Source organism: Schistocerca americana, chromosome X, assembly GCF_021461395.2.
Source record: "Schistocerca americana isolate TAMUIC-IGC-003095 chromosome X, iqSchAmer2.1, whole genome shotgun sequence".
NCBI lineage: Eukaryota > Metazoa > Arthropoda > Insecta > Orthoptera > Acrididae > Schistocerca > Schistocerca americana.
This window is the reverse complement of record NC_060130.1, coordinates 263,118,134-263,132,791: the sequence shown is the minus strand read 5'-3', so window position 1 is coordinate 263,132,791 and position 14,658 is coordinate 263,118,134. Positions and strand designations below refer to the sequence as shown.

The window sequence follows — 14,658 nt, the reverse complement described above, 5'->3', positions numbered from 1 at the left end:
CTATATGCTTTAGAATGAACAGAAAACACAGTCCCTCAAACTTAGAACTAGATAACATCTCTGTAGATGATGTACCTACAACAAAATTCTTAGGGTTGCACATTGACAGCAAAATGAAGTGGAATGAACGTGCTATGAAACTCTCGAAAAATATATCCACAACATGTTATGCACTCAGAATCCTTGTATCCCCATGCAGTAATGAATGTTTGAGAACTGTATACTTTAGTTACATACATTCAATAACCAGTTATGGTATTTTCTGTGGAAACAGTGCTCAGAATTTACAAACAGTATTTAACATGCAAAAGAGAGCAGTAAGAATTTTAACAAAAAGCAGTAAGCGGACCCACTGCAGAGAACTTTTTGAAATGTTACAAATTCTAACTGTTCCTTGTGAATTTATATCCAACCTATAGTGTACATCAAGAAAAATATAGATAATTATAGCACAAATAGCAGTTTTGTTAACTATAGTAAAAGAACAATTCACTGTCTTCACCTAGACAGGAAGAATAAACTTAAGACTTAAAACAGCTTCTTGTATGAAGGTGTAAAATTGCATAATAAACTGCCACAGAAAATAAAAGAAACATAACATGTACCGCTTTAGGAAAAATCAAATTGTTTTTGCAGGAACACTGGTTTTACACTGTAAGTGAATTCCTTAGTACAAAACATTTTGTTAAGGAGCAAAAATGAATGTAAATTACTTATATGTCACAATGTTTAACTACATGCAACAACAAACTACACACATGCACATAAAATAAATATATATATATATATATATATATATATATATATATATATATATATATATATATATACACACACACACACACACACACACACACACACACACACACACACACACACACACACACACAAAAACTGACAACATCCATACATTTTAAAATGTCCATGGATGGCTTGGTAAATAAATGAAAATGTGGACCTTTGTGCACTGGTCTTTAATTATTGTTTGCTGCACAGTGTAGCAATATTTTTGTTGTACTGCATAGTACCCTTTGCAATTTAAACTAGTCACTGGACTAGAATATTTTCTTCATCTTCTGTCACTGCAGCAGGAGGACCAGACTTGCACCATTTGGGACTTTAGCTGCTTGAACTGTGACACACCAACTGCTTTGGCTGCAGTAGCTATTGCAGTGCCTGTCTGTATATAGCTTTAAACATTTAAATTTGGGGCCCAGGATGAACAGTAAAAAGCTCTATAGTTATTCACAGTGGTGTTCCAATCATTGTCACTGTGGACAGGAATCACAAAAATACATTGCCAAGCCAGGAGTTCATAATGTAATTACATTCTACATCAGCAATGTGTGTGTGTGTGTGTGTGTGTGTGTGTGTGTGTGTGTGTGTGTGTGTGTAAAAAATGCACACACACAATGTGTGTAAAAAATGAGTACGAGCAATTGATTGATGGTGCCAAAGACGACCATCATAGACAAGGCTGTAACGGTCTTCTACACCCTTCCTGAAAATTAAGAGCTATTATTGATTTGTTTTTAACAAGTTTATTTACTTCCTACAACATACTGGATATGTCTAATATACTATTACTAAATTTAACTTGCAATGTGACATATGTTACAGAACAGCCTTACCTTAATCTTTATCTTTGCAAAAATATTGCTCTCAGAATATCAATGATCACTTCACAATATCTTTTTCCTTCAAAACAACTGTGTTCAAAATCAGCTAACCTACAAGGATGCCATGTAGTGAAAAAGTACCACATATGCTTATGAAACATAAGTGTTGAAGACTTATGTTATCACACGTGATCTGTTTCTCAGTCAACTCAAACGACAGAGCATTCGTGAATATAAGCTTAAAATACAGGCATTTCACCAACTGCCACAGTGCAACATAAGCAAATGATGGATAAATACAAGAAGTTTAACCTGATTCAGCTGTGACCATAGTACTAATAGGAACACTTCTTTAGGTTAACAAGATAAGTGATTTTGTGACAGTTATATAATTAGAATGCTTAAAGAATAATGCATTCATGTTTGTTACATTTCTAACTTAGTCTGACAGCATTTTACTTTATTTTATGAGACTGGGAATCTCAGTATAGGGCTTGTGGGACTAAAATTTTGTCACTTAATGTCTTTTGAGAAAAACTTCCCATTTCAAAATGAAAACACACACTTCAATTTTAACAACATTTTATTGTTTAGCTTTTCATAAAAAACTTCTGTAATTATTTCAAACAATAGGAACTCCAGGTTGGTATTCCAACCATGTACAGCAAAGAGTGCTACTCACCATAAAGATTACACATTACGTTGCAGACAGGAACAATTAAGACACACTTGCACATTAGCTTAAGAAGAATTAGGGGCACATGAACCGTTTTCCCTCAGAAAATGTTCTTTACAGCAAATTGAAAAGGCACATCCTGTTTGACCAATATAATAGGCACCGCAAGTGTCACAAGAAATCTTGTAGACACCAGAATTCTGCAGAGGGCTAGTAGTTGACTTCAAATTATGGATGACATTTTTTCTCAAGCTGTTATTTGTAGAAAAGGCAATATTATATTTGTATTTAACCCGAAGCAACCTTTGAATCTGGTATGACACTGGACCTGGCAGTAGCATATCATGTGGCACACACAAACACTTCTTTCAATGTCCAGAGGCTCCCCACAATCTTCTTGGACTTCTGCAATATTAAAGGTGGAAGAGGCTGCAGGAACACTTTCATACAACACACTTGTCTACCTGAAATGCATGAAACAGTTACTTCAATTAAGTATCTAACCTATTACATGGAATAATTAGTCACATTGAGAATGTGTGCAAGGTTAACAAATAAAATATATTGAGCTTGCTTGTCCAGTGATTTCCATTTCTAGAATAGCCTGGGGTAATTTTCTGGCAGTAATTTTGGGGTTGTCAGTTGAAAGCCTCACTGCACCCTCAGTAATATAAATTTTTGTTATTTTAAATAAATATTTCCAGTTAGAGAAACCTTCTCAGGCAGTTATGTTTTCTGAATCAAATTAATTCCCTGTTATGTTTACCACAGTATTGGTTCAGAAAATGTTGCCAATAAATTAATGTTAAACATTTTGTTTAATCAAATTCTAATTTAATTTTCCATTGTATGAGTGCAATAAGAGCTCAATTATATGCAGTTATCAGCCTACATAAACCACTCTTCATGCAAGAACTATAGCCTCTAAGCATTAGTGCAACAAAGACTGGAAATGTTAAATTTTCTACAGATGACAGTCATGCAGGAATTGAAGACTAAGTATTATGAAAACTAACAGATTTATAACAAATGCTACACTTTTACTAAAAACTGCCACAGGCTATGCATTTGCTCACCTATGGCTGTGTGATTCAGTAAATTATAAAAGTAGTAACAAAACAATGCATACTTGACTATGAATAAGCAAGATATTTAAGCACTAGCTTTACTAATCTATCAACTATGCTTTCCAGACAGCGGCTTCCACACTTGAGTAAATATTTTGGAGAGTTTTATATGTCCATCCACACTTTTGCACTGTCATAACAGTCTTGCCATAAATTAGTTGCGGCGGCGTATTAACTGCGTAATCTTACGTACAATGAAAGACGCCTGCCACGGCCACGCCCCCCCCCCCGCACACACACACACACACACACACACACACACACACACAGTGCCTGTAACTGAAGCATATGAGAGATCCATACCTACTATCAACCATGACTCCTAAAGCAGTGATAAAACGCGATAATTCACACATGCAGTTAAGACTGATTGTATGCAGGGGGGGGGGGGGGGGGGCACAAAAGACAAGTATAAAAACACTTGTGCAAGACATTTACAAATCTCAATACCATAGCTTTCTTCTGTGACAAGTACATGTGTACTTTTTCCTTGTCTGTGGCATATAGTATTCCTCCAAAAATTTTAATTTCTTGAAACGCCATGAAGACGGTATACACCGCTGAAAGCAATTGATGATGACAAATGAAATAAATTACAAATCACATTTGGCAAAGTATCAAACCCGTTATTAACCGAAACTTACCTTAAATGCACCAACTCCGGTTTTCGTGCTCTTACTTCCCATGTTATACGCTACATATAGGCCTAACGCATATTTAAAAAAGTTTGGCATTACTACGGAGACAATAACAGGCTTACTACATTTTAAAATAAAAAAACTAGGGTTATTACAGTCTTTACGTGAACGATACTAGCTTACTTTTTTACAAAAGCATAGGTTTCACTTCACCGCTTCTTCTTAAGTAAATCTTTCTTGGATTTGCTGTTATCACAGTATTGAGTGAAAGCAAGATCTTTCTCGTTTTACTTCACGATCAACAAATTCTTAACGCACTGTACAGAAAGTAATTTCTTTTATCAGTCAAATTTAAAACAAACATCGTTTCTACAGCTGCATTGCGTGCAGCGTTTGCAATGAAAGTCATTGCACACTTTTCAAAACTTTTAGATAGTCATCTCCGGAATGATTGTGTGATTTCATGAACAATCAGTCTCCAACAACTTTCTGTAAAAATCTGATTTCCGATTTGAGCTGTTCACCTAGAAACATTTTTAGATGATTTACCTCATCAACCTCTAGCTAATTTCGAGATGTTCTCTATAATCACAACACTTTACACCTTCGCTTACTCCCCCCCCCCCCCCCCCCCCCCCCAGCTGAAAAGATATAAATGACGACAGTAGTAACCTGTCACTATGTAAGCTGCTATTACACGACGATCCACCGCGAACGCTACTGGTTAGAGAGCGTGTATATACGTTCACTAACAGACATATCACAGTTATGTTAGACTGTGGACATATTAACCGCGAGGCAGGATTGAGAGCAGTAGAGAGGTTGGAAGCTGAATTCAACCAACGCCGCCTAGAACACCTTTGGTTCGTATGAGCAGTTGCCAGCGGGCTCTTGCGCATGCGCAGAGCTGAATTCGCGTATGAGCAGTGCCTTCCTCCCGCTTCTGGCTACTTGAAGCGTGGCTGCTGTATGAGCAGTAGCGAGACAGGCGAAATACCCTCAGACTTCAAGAAGAATATAATAATTCCAATCCCAAAGAAAGCAGGTGTTGACAGATGTCAAAATTACCGAACTATCAGTTTAATAAGTCACAGCTGCAAAATACTAACGCGCATTCTTTACAGACGAATGGAAAAACAGGTAGAAGCCGACCTTGGGGAAGATCAGTTTCGATTCCGTAGAAATGTTGGAACACGTGAGGCAATACTAACCCTATGACTTAACTTACAAGGGAACCTCACGATCGCAGCCCCCTCAGATTTAGTTATAAGTTGGCACAGTGGATAGGCCTTGATAAACTGAACACAGATCAATTGAGAAAACAGGAAGAAGTTGTGTGGAACTGTGAAAAAATAAGCAAAATATACAAACTGAGTAGTCCATGGGTGACATAAGCAACGTCATGGATTAAGTGTGCTTAGAAGCGCCGTGGTCCCGTGATAGCGTGAGCAGCTGCTGAACGAGAGATCCTTGGTTCAAGTCTTCCCTCGACTGAAAATTTTACTTTCTTTATTTTTGCATAGTTATTATCTGTCCGTTCGTTCATTGACATCTCTGTTCACTGTAATAAGTTTAGTGTCTGTGATTTGCGACCGCACTGCAAAACCGTGCGATTAGTAGACGAAAGGACGTGCCTCTCCAATGGGAACAGAAAACATTTGATCGTGAGGTCATAGGTCAACCGATTCCTCCACAGGAAAACACATCTGATATATTCTATACGACACTGGTGACGGCATGTGCGTCACATGACAGGAATATGTTGTCGACCCACCTAACTTGTACACTTGGCGATGGGTAAAAAGATTCTTCTACCTTGCCCGATTTAGGTTTTCTTGTGGATGTGATAATCACTCCCAAAAAAGTGATGAAAACATAAGAGTTTGTCACATAAACTGAAAATAAAAAATTAAAATTTACGCTTGATGGAAGATTTGAATCTAGGACCTCTCGTTCCGCAGTTGCTCACGTTACTACTAGACCACGGCGCTCATACGTTACGAATGTCCTTATTGTTGCTTATCTTCCCTTGAACTACTCAGTTTGTATATTTCGCTTATTTTTTCACAGTTCTACACAACTTCTTCCTGTTTTCTCAATTGATCTGTGTTCAGTTTTTCAAGGCCTATCCACTGTGCCAACTTATAACTAAATCTGAGGGGGGTGCGATGGGGAGGTTCCCTTGTTAGAAGAAAGATTAAGGAAAGGCAAACCTACGTTTCTAGCATTTGTAGACTTAGAGAAAGCTTTTGACAATGTTCACTGGAATACTCTCAAATTCTGAAGATGGCAGGGGTAAAATACAGGGAGCGAAAAGCTATTTACAATTTGTACAGAAATCAGATGGAGTTATAAGAGTCGAGGGGTATGAAAGGGAAGCAGTGGTTGGGAAGGGAGTGAGACAGGGTTGTAGCCTCTCCCCAATGCTATTCAATCTGTATATTGAGCAAGCAGTAAAGGAAACAAAAGAAAAGCTCGGAGTAGGTATTAAAATCCATGGAGAAGGAAAAAAAAAACAACTTTGAGGTTCGCCGACGACATTTTAATTCTGTCAGAGACAGCAAAGGACTTGGAAGAGCACTTGAACGGAATGGACAGTGTCTTGAAAGGAGGATATAAGATGAACATCAACGAAAGCAAAACGAGGATAATGGAATGTAGTCGAATTAAGTCGGGTGATGCTGAGGGATTTAGATTAGGAAATGAGACACTTAAAGTAGTAAAGGAGTTTTGCTATTTGGGGAGCAAAATAACTGATGGTCGAAGTAGAGAGTAGAGTAATTTATTGAATTACTGCTACTTACCTTTCTTGAATATTGGTGTGAACTGTGCAACTTTCAGTTATTTGGCTACGGATCTCTCGTGGAGCGAACGGTTGTATATGATTGTTAAGTATGGAGCTATTGCGTCAGCATACTCTGAAAGGAACTTGATAGGTATACAATCTGGACCAGAAGACTTAGTTTTATTAAGTGATTTAAGTTGATTCACTACTTCGAGGATATCTATTTCTATGTTACTTATGTTGGCAGCTGTTCTTGATTCGAATTTTGGAATATTTACTTCGTCTTCTTTGGTGAAGAAATTTAGGAAGGCTGTGTTTAGCAACTCTGCTTCGGCAGCACTGTCGTCGATAGTATTTCCATTGCAGTCGCGCAGAGAAGGTATTGATTGTGGCTTGCCCCTACCATGCTTCACACATGACCGAAATCTCTTTGGATTTTCTGCCAGGTTTCGAGACAAAGTTTCGTTGTAGAACCTATTATAAGAATCTCGCACTGAAGTCCGCGCTGAATTTCGAGCTTGTGTAAAAGATCGCCAGTCTTTGAGATTTTGCGTCAGTTTAAATTTGGAATGATTTTTTCGTTGTTTATGCAACGGTGTTATGGTCTGTCTTGTGTACCAAGGAGGATCAGCTGCGTCGTTTGTTAATTTATTTGGTATAAGTCTCTTAATTGCTGCCGATACTATTTTCTCTATTTCCAGGCCACATCTGGTCTACTCTTACACTGTAAATTTGGAAGGAATGGAAATTGTCTCTCTGGAAGGCATCAAGCGAATTTTTATCTGCTTTTTTGATAAGTATATTTTTCGTTTATTCTTTGAGGATATGGGGTTTACAATATTCAGTTTCGATACGACAATCCCGTGTTCATTAATCCCAGTATCCGTTTCGATGCTTGTTATTATCTCAGGATTATTTGTTGCTAAGAGGTGTTTTCACAACCGTTAACTATCCGCGTGGGCTCATGAACTAACCGTTCGAAACAATTGTCAGAGAATGCGTTTAGCGCGGTTTCGGATGATGTCTTATGCGTACCTCTGGATTTAAACATGTTCTCGCCAACGTATCGAGGGTAAATTAAAGTCACCACCAACTATAATCGTATGAGTCGGGTAAGTGTTTCAAATCAAACTCAAGCAGTCTTTGAACCTTTCAGCAATTGTATCATCTGAATTGGGCGGACGGTAAAAGGATCCAATCATTATTTTATTCCGGTTGCCAACAATGATCTCTGCCCATATTAACCCACAGGAGCTATCTACTTCAATTTCGTGACAAGATTAACTACTTCCAACAGCAACAAACACGCCACCGCCATCTGTGTTTAGCCTGTCCTTTCGGAACACCGTTAGGTTCTTCGCAAAAATTTCGGCTGAATTTATCTCCGGCTTAGGCAGCTTCGGGTCTGTATAATGATTTGAGCATCAGTGCTTTCTATTAGCTCTGTGAGCTCTGGTACTTTCCCCACACACCTACGACAATTAACAACTGTTATACCCATGGTTCCTGTATCTACGTTATTCCTGTGTTCTAACCTTAAAAAGGCCGCCCGTCCACGCCACAGAGCCCCTGCTACCCATGTAGCCGCCTCCTGCGTGTAGTGGACACCTGACCTATCCAGCGGAACCCGAAACCCAACCACCCTATGACGCAGGTCGAGGAATCTGCAGCCTACATGGTCGCAGAACCGTCTGAGCCTCCGATTCAGATCCACCACTCGGCTGTGTACCAGAGGTCCGTAATCGGTCCTGTCGACTATGCCGCACATAGTGAGCTCTGCTTTCCTATCGCAACCAAGACTGGCATCCTTTACCACTTCTGTTAGCCCCTCGAAACCAGAGAGAATCTCTTCCGATCCAAAGCGACACACATCATTGGCATTGACGTAAGCCACCACCTGCAGTTGGCTGCACCCTGTGCTCTTCATGGCATCCGGAAGGACTTGTTCCACGTCTGGAATGACCCCATCCGGTTATTATTATCGTATGCATCAATTACAGTAATACACATTTTGCAAAACAAAGAAATATATATAAAAATGAACATGTGAAATCATATACAGTACACAAGTATTAAAACGGCTCAGACTACACTCGGATGATGATGGACTCGATCCAGAGGAGTGCTTCGTGGGATGCTTGATGGAGCTTCTCAATGCCACCAGGAAAGCGTCTGATTGGACATTCATTCACAATGTGGCTCATTTTTTGGGTGTTACCACAGTCACACACAATGTCACTTGAAAAGCCCCACTTGTGCATGTTATATTTGCACCTACCCTCTTCAGTTCGATATCTGTTTAACTGCACCAACACCTCCCTTGGTTGGTGGAAGCCTGGAACTGGAACTGTTGGATTGCCTACAAGTTCGTGGTTTCGGGTTCTTGTAGCTTGCTACTCACGTTTCCACTCTGCGTCCTGGTCGAATCCTGTGGATAGCATTTGGTATCCTAGATTTGAGGCGTTTCCTGTTCAGTCATAGCAAATCGTCATGAAGAGGGATCGAGTTGTTTTCAGAAACTTGCTGACAGAGGTTGTAAAATGCAGCCTTTCGACGGAGGTCTGGTGGACAGATGTTTGAAAGCACTGGTAGCCAGCATGTAGGTGTAGACCGGACTGTACCACTAATTACTCTCATAACTGAGTTCAGTTGGACGTCTACTTTCACTACGTGGGCGCTTCGGAGCCAAACTGGTGTACAGCATTCTGCTGCAGAGTATACCAGTGCAAGGGATGCTCCTCGGAGGACTGATGTGGTTGCTCCCCATGTACTGCCTGCCAGCTTTCTCACAAGGTTCACTCGTGTTTATATCTTCTTGGCCAAGTTGGAAAGGTGTTTTTTGTATGTTAAAGTTCTATCCAGAGTTACTCCCCTGGTATTCTGGGCTTTCGTTGTACCCAGCTGTGCCAAGAGGGCCGAACTGTGGACCAATATTTGCTGATGAAAGGCGATTAGAGAGGTGGAACAGGCTTACCTCAGTTTTAGAAACATATGGTCTCCATTGCCATGTCTCAATAGACTCATAAAGTTTAGTAAGGCTGTTCGTTAGGTGTTCTAAACATTCAGAAAGATCTTCACTCTGATATGAAATTGCCAGGTCATCTGCATATTGAAATTATCGGCAGGTCAGATTCGGCAGGTCAGCTGTCTAGTGGTTGAATAACACTGGAGCAAGAACAGAGCCCTGAGGTAATCCGTCACTGAGTACATGCCATCTGCTTTTCTCTTCTCCTTGATGTACTTTAAACCGCCTATTGCTTAACATGTTACTTAAGAGGCTGCCTAGAGTTTTGCAAGGTATTGCTCTCTCAAATTTCAATAATAGGCCCTCGCGCCACACCGTTTCATAAGCTGCTGACAGGTCAATGAACACTACTCCAGTTTTAAGTTTCTTTTCGTATCCAGATTCTATGTGAGTAATCAAGGAGAGCACTTGTTCACAGCAGCTTCTATAAGGTCTGAATCCAGCTTGTTCATGTGGTATCATAGCATTAATTTGATCTTGGATTCGATTTAGAATCATTTTTTCCAATAGCTTGTAAGCACAGCTAAGTAGAGGTATTGGGCGGAAGTGTTCTGCAGCTGTTCCCTCTTTCCTTGGCTTTTTGATAGCGATAATGTTTGCTCTTTTAAATTTTTTGAGTAATGTCGCTGTACGAAGAATTTCGTTAAAAAGGGGCAAACTAGCCATTTTCGCGTTACCGGTCCACTGTGCACCAAAAATTCACGGTAAAGCCCATCTGCACCTGCAGCTTTTCTACATTTCGTATGCTTAAGGGCTGTCTCCAGTTCAGTGATTGTAAATGGAGAAGAGAATTCCAGGTTATGTTGCAGAGATTTCTTGACTTCCGTAAACTCTCTCTTTACTTGCCGAAGATTTGCTTTATCTGTTGGGACCTTGGAAACTCTAAGTGACTGGCGACTGAGTCGCATGAGAACGTTGAGTTTTCTTTGTTGTGGGAAGGGTCTTCTCCAAGTTTGTGAATCAGCGTCCATGCTTTTCTACTGAGGTGTGTGAAATCGAGGTCCCTTGTTTCTTTATGCCATTTTTCTCTCCTTTGTTCATTCAAGGAATTCATAAGGTTCGTAGCTGTTTCTTGGTCTCCACTTTCCTTGTATTGGTTAAACAGCTGGTTGATCTCTTCATTCCAGCCAGGAATGTATTCTTTCTTGCATCCTCTCGGTATGCTCTTTTTGGCAGTAGATATTACGATCTTTAAAAACTTTGAGTATGATTTTGGCAGTGCAGGGACCTGTGTTATTGACTCGTCCAGCAATTCAGAAAATTTTTCCCAATCTGCTCCATACGGTATGCACACAGAATAGATGTAGATGTTGATGGAAATACACAGATGCCAAGTGAAAGAGATCTACGAGGGGCGTTCAATAAGTAATGCAACACCTTTTTTCCTGAAAACAGATTGGTTTTCTTCAGGAGTCCAATACACCGTATTATTTTCCCCTTTTTTGGGTACAAAACGCTACTTTTCAACATAGCCCGCTTACAGTGTGACAGCCATACGTTACTGGGAGGACCTTCATGCCCACATGACACCGCTCTGCTGGTCGACGTCGGAGCCAACGTCTCGCTGCATCAGTATGCTTTCCATCATCCACGTACTGCTTCCCGTGGCGCGCATCTTTCATCGGGACAAACAGTTGGAGGTCGGAAATGGCAAGATCCAGGCTGCAGGGTGGATGAAGACGAACAGTCCAATGAAGTTTTGTGAGCTCCTCTACGGTTCACAGACTTGTGTGAGACCTTTCGTTGGCGAAGGAGAAGTTCGTTCGCATTTTTGTAGTGACGAAGACGCTGAAGTCGTTTCTTCAGTTTCCTGAGGGTAGCACAGTATACTTCTTTGTTGATCACTGCATCGTGAGGAAGGACATCAAGCAGAGTAACCCTTTTAAAGTCCCAGAAGACCGTCACCATGACTTGACCGGCTGAGGGTAAAGTTTTTATTCTGGGGGAGGTGGTGTGGCTTCACTCTATGGATAGCCATTTTGTTTCTGAGTCGAAGTGATGAACCCATGTTTCATCGCCCGTGACAATGTTCGACAAAAAATTGTCACGACCGGTCGTGTATCGTGCAAGCAACTCCGCACAGATGGTTCTTCGTTGCTCTTTATTGTCTTCTGATAGGCGGCGAGGAAGCTAGCAGGCACATACCTCTGAGTACCCCAACTGGTGGACGCGTGTGTCAGCACTACCGACAGAGACGTCCATTTGTGCAGCGAGGTGTTTAATTGTGATCCTTCGATCATCTCGAATGAGAGTGGTCGTACCTTTGAACATTGCAGTAGTCAGAGCTATGTGCGGCCGGCGGGCACACCGGAGATAGGACTGGTTTGCACAACCTAAATGCAATGATGACCGACGCCTCGCTAACGACCCACCGTGCTTTTGTGCTCCACCAGGTCCCCGTAGACATTCTGCAATCACCTATGAATATCTTTATGTTCTGGTTTATCGCCAAAACAAACTCAATGACAGCTCTCTGTTTGGAACGCACATCCGTTACAGACACAAAATTTCATGAAACTTTAGGAACTGAAGAGGGAATATTCCACGATGTCTCACAACAAATTTTGCTTCTTTTGAAACGAAACTGGCCGAGAAAAAACGTGTTGCATTTCTTCTTGAATGCCCCTCGTATTTTGTAACTAAGCTGCAAATTTTAGATACGTATGCTAGTAGTTAACTCGCATACGGTAGCAAGGCAGAAAAATATAAATGTTATTGTGGGAAATATTCTCATCCCTGTTAGAACTAGTCGGCAGCATGTATTGTATACCTGTTACTCCACATCGGTGTCGATGGTGTGGGAAATGTCAAGCTGTTGCTGAGCATGTGACGCAATGTTATGGATCCAGCAGTCTGCCTCTGTGCAGTGAAAAACGTTTTGTACGACACGTGTGATATATTTAGGAAGTCTAGAAAAAGCGAAGAAAAAGTTGTTAGTAGAAACACAATTAGTCTCAGTCAGTTGCAAAGCGCATTAATGAGGAGAAATTATGAAAAACCGATGAATATGCGAAAATTCTCAAAACATTACAACCCGTGGGCTCGAACCTGTAAGGTAAATGTAGAGTGACATGTAACTGTTACGTAATAGCCCTGTGAAATACTTCCAAAAAGATAAAAAGATCTCAGAAAAATCAGGAATAAACCAAAGTTTTGAAAAGAACTGAGACCACTCGACAGAAAAACTGCGTGGGAGGATCAGAAGTTCATACTAGTTACGAGAGTACGAGGACAGCAGGGGAGGTTTTTCCGATCATTTTAACCTGAGGCAATTCAGCTTAGATTTTGATACCCTGGAAGCTCCTTAATCACTCCCACTGCCGTTAGTAGCGCTTCTGTCAGTTCCGCTAGTACTATTTTATCATTAGGCCGTTTATATTTTGCCCGAATTTTCAGATAAAGTTTGAATTCCCTAGTATTTTAACATATCACACGTGTGCTGTTTAAGCCATCTAGAATTTTTTTGTGTTGTAAATGTATCAATGAGCAACGGAGGAGCAACGGTGTGAAGGACTGTAAGTGATGCCATGAGGGGGACGAAAGAGGGGGAGGCTACATCTACATCTACATCTACATTGATACTCCGCAAGCCACCCAACGGTGTGTGGCGGAGGGCACTTTACGTGCCACTGTCATTACCTCCCTTTCCTGTTCCAGTCGCGTATGGTTCGCGGGAAGAACGACTGTCTGAAAGCCTCCGTGCGCGCTCTAATCTCTCTAATTTTACATTCGTGATCTCCTCGGGAAGTATAAGTAGGGGGAAGCAATATATTCGATACCTCATCCAGAAACGCACCCTCTGGAAACCTGGCGAGCAAGCTACACCGCGATGCAGAGCGCCTCTCTTGCAGAGTCTGCCACTTGAGTTTATTAAACATCTCCGTAACGCTATCACGGTTACCAAATAACCCAGTGACGAAACGCGTCGCTCTTCTTTGGATCTTCTCTATCTCCTCCGTCAACCCGACCTGGTACGGATCCCACACTGATGAGCAATACTCAAGTATAGGTCGAACGAGTGTTTTGTAAGCCACCTCCTTTGTTGATGGACTACATTTTCTAAGCACTCTCCCAATGAATCTCAACCTGGTACCCGCCTTACCAACAATTAGTTTTATATGATCATTCCACTTCAAATCGTTCCGTACGCATACTCCCAGATATTTTACAGACGTAACTGCTACCAGTGTTTGTTCCGCTATGATATAATCATACAATAAAGGATCCTTCTTTCTATGTATTCGCAATACATTACATTTGTCTATGTTAAGGGTCAGTTGCCACTCCCTGCACCAAGTGCCTATCCGCTGCAGATCTTCCTGTATTTCGCTACAATTTTCTAATGCAGCAACTTCTCTGTATACTACAGCATCATCCGCGAAAAGCCGCATGGAACTTCCGACACTATCTACTAAGTCATTTATATATATTGTGAAAAGCAATGGTCCCATAACACTCCCCTGTGGCACGCCAGAGGTTACTTTAACGTCTGTAGACGTCTCTCCATTGATAACAACATGCTGTGTTCTGTTTGCCAAAAACTCCTCAATCCAGCCACACAGCTGGTCTGATATTCCGTAGCCTCTTACTTTGCTTATCAGGCGACAGTGCGGAACTGTATCGAACGCCTTCCGGAAGTCAAGAAAAATAGCATCTACCTGGGAGCCTGTATCTAATATTTTCTGGGTCTCATGAACAAATAAGGCGAGTTGGGTCTCACACGATCGCTGTTTCCGGAATCCATGTTGATTCCTACATAGTAGATTCTGGGTTTCCAGAAATGACATG

General features: G+C 41.0%; 1 long non-coding RNA gene across 1 annotated transcript; it reads right to left on the bottom strand.

The window, feature by feature from the left end:
* Nucleotides 1-2,184: 2,184 nt before the first annotated feature.
* LOC124555679 lies at nucleotides 2,185-4,694 on the bottom strand. The gene is made up of 3 exons (XR_006968577.1): nucleotides 4,067-4,694; nucleotides 3,873-3,982; nucleotides 2,185-2,759 (listed from the first exon to the last, which is right to left on the bottom strand). It is a non-coding gene; the product is annotated as an uncharacterized LOC124555679 (long non-coding RNA).
* Nucleotides 4,695-14,658: the final 9,964 nt, after the last annotated feature.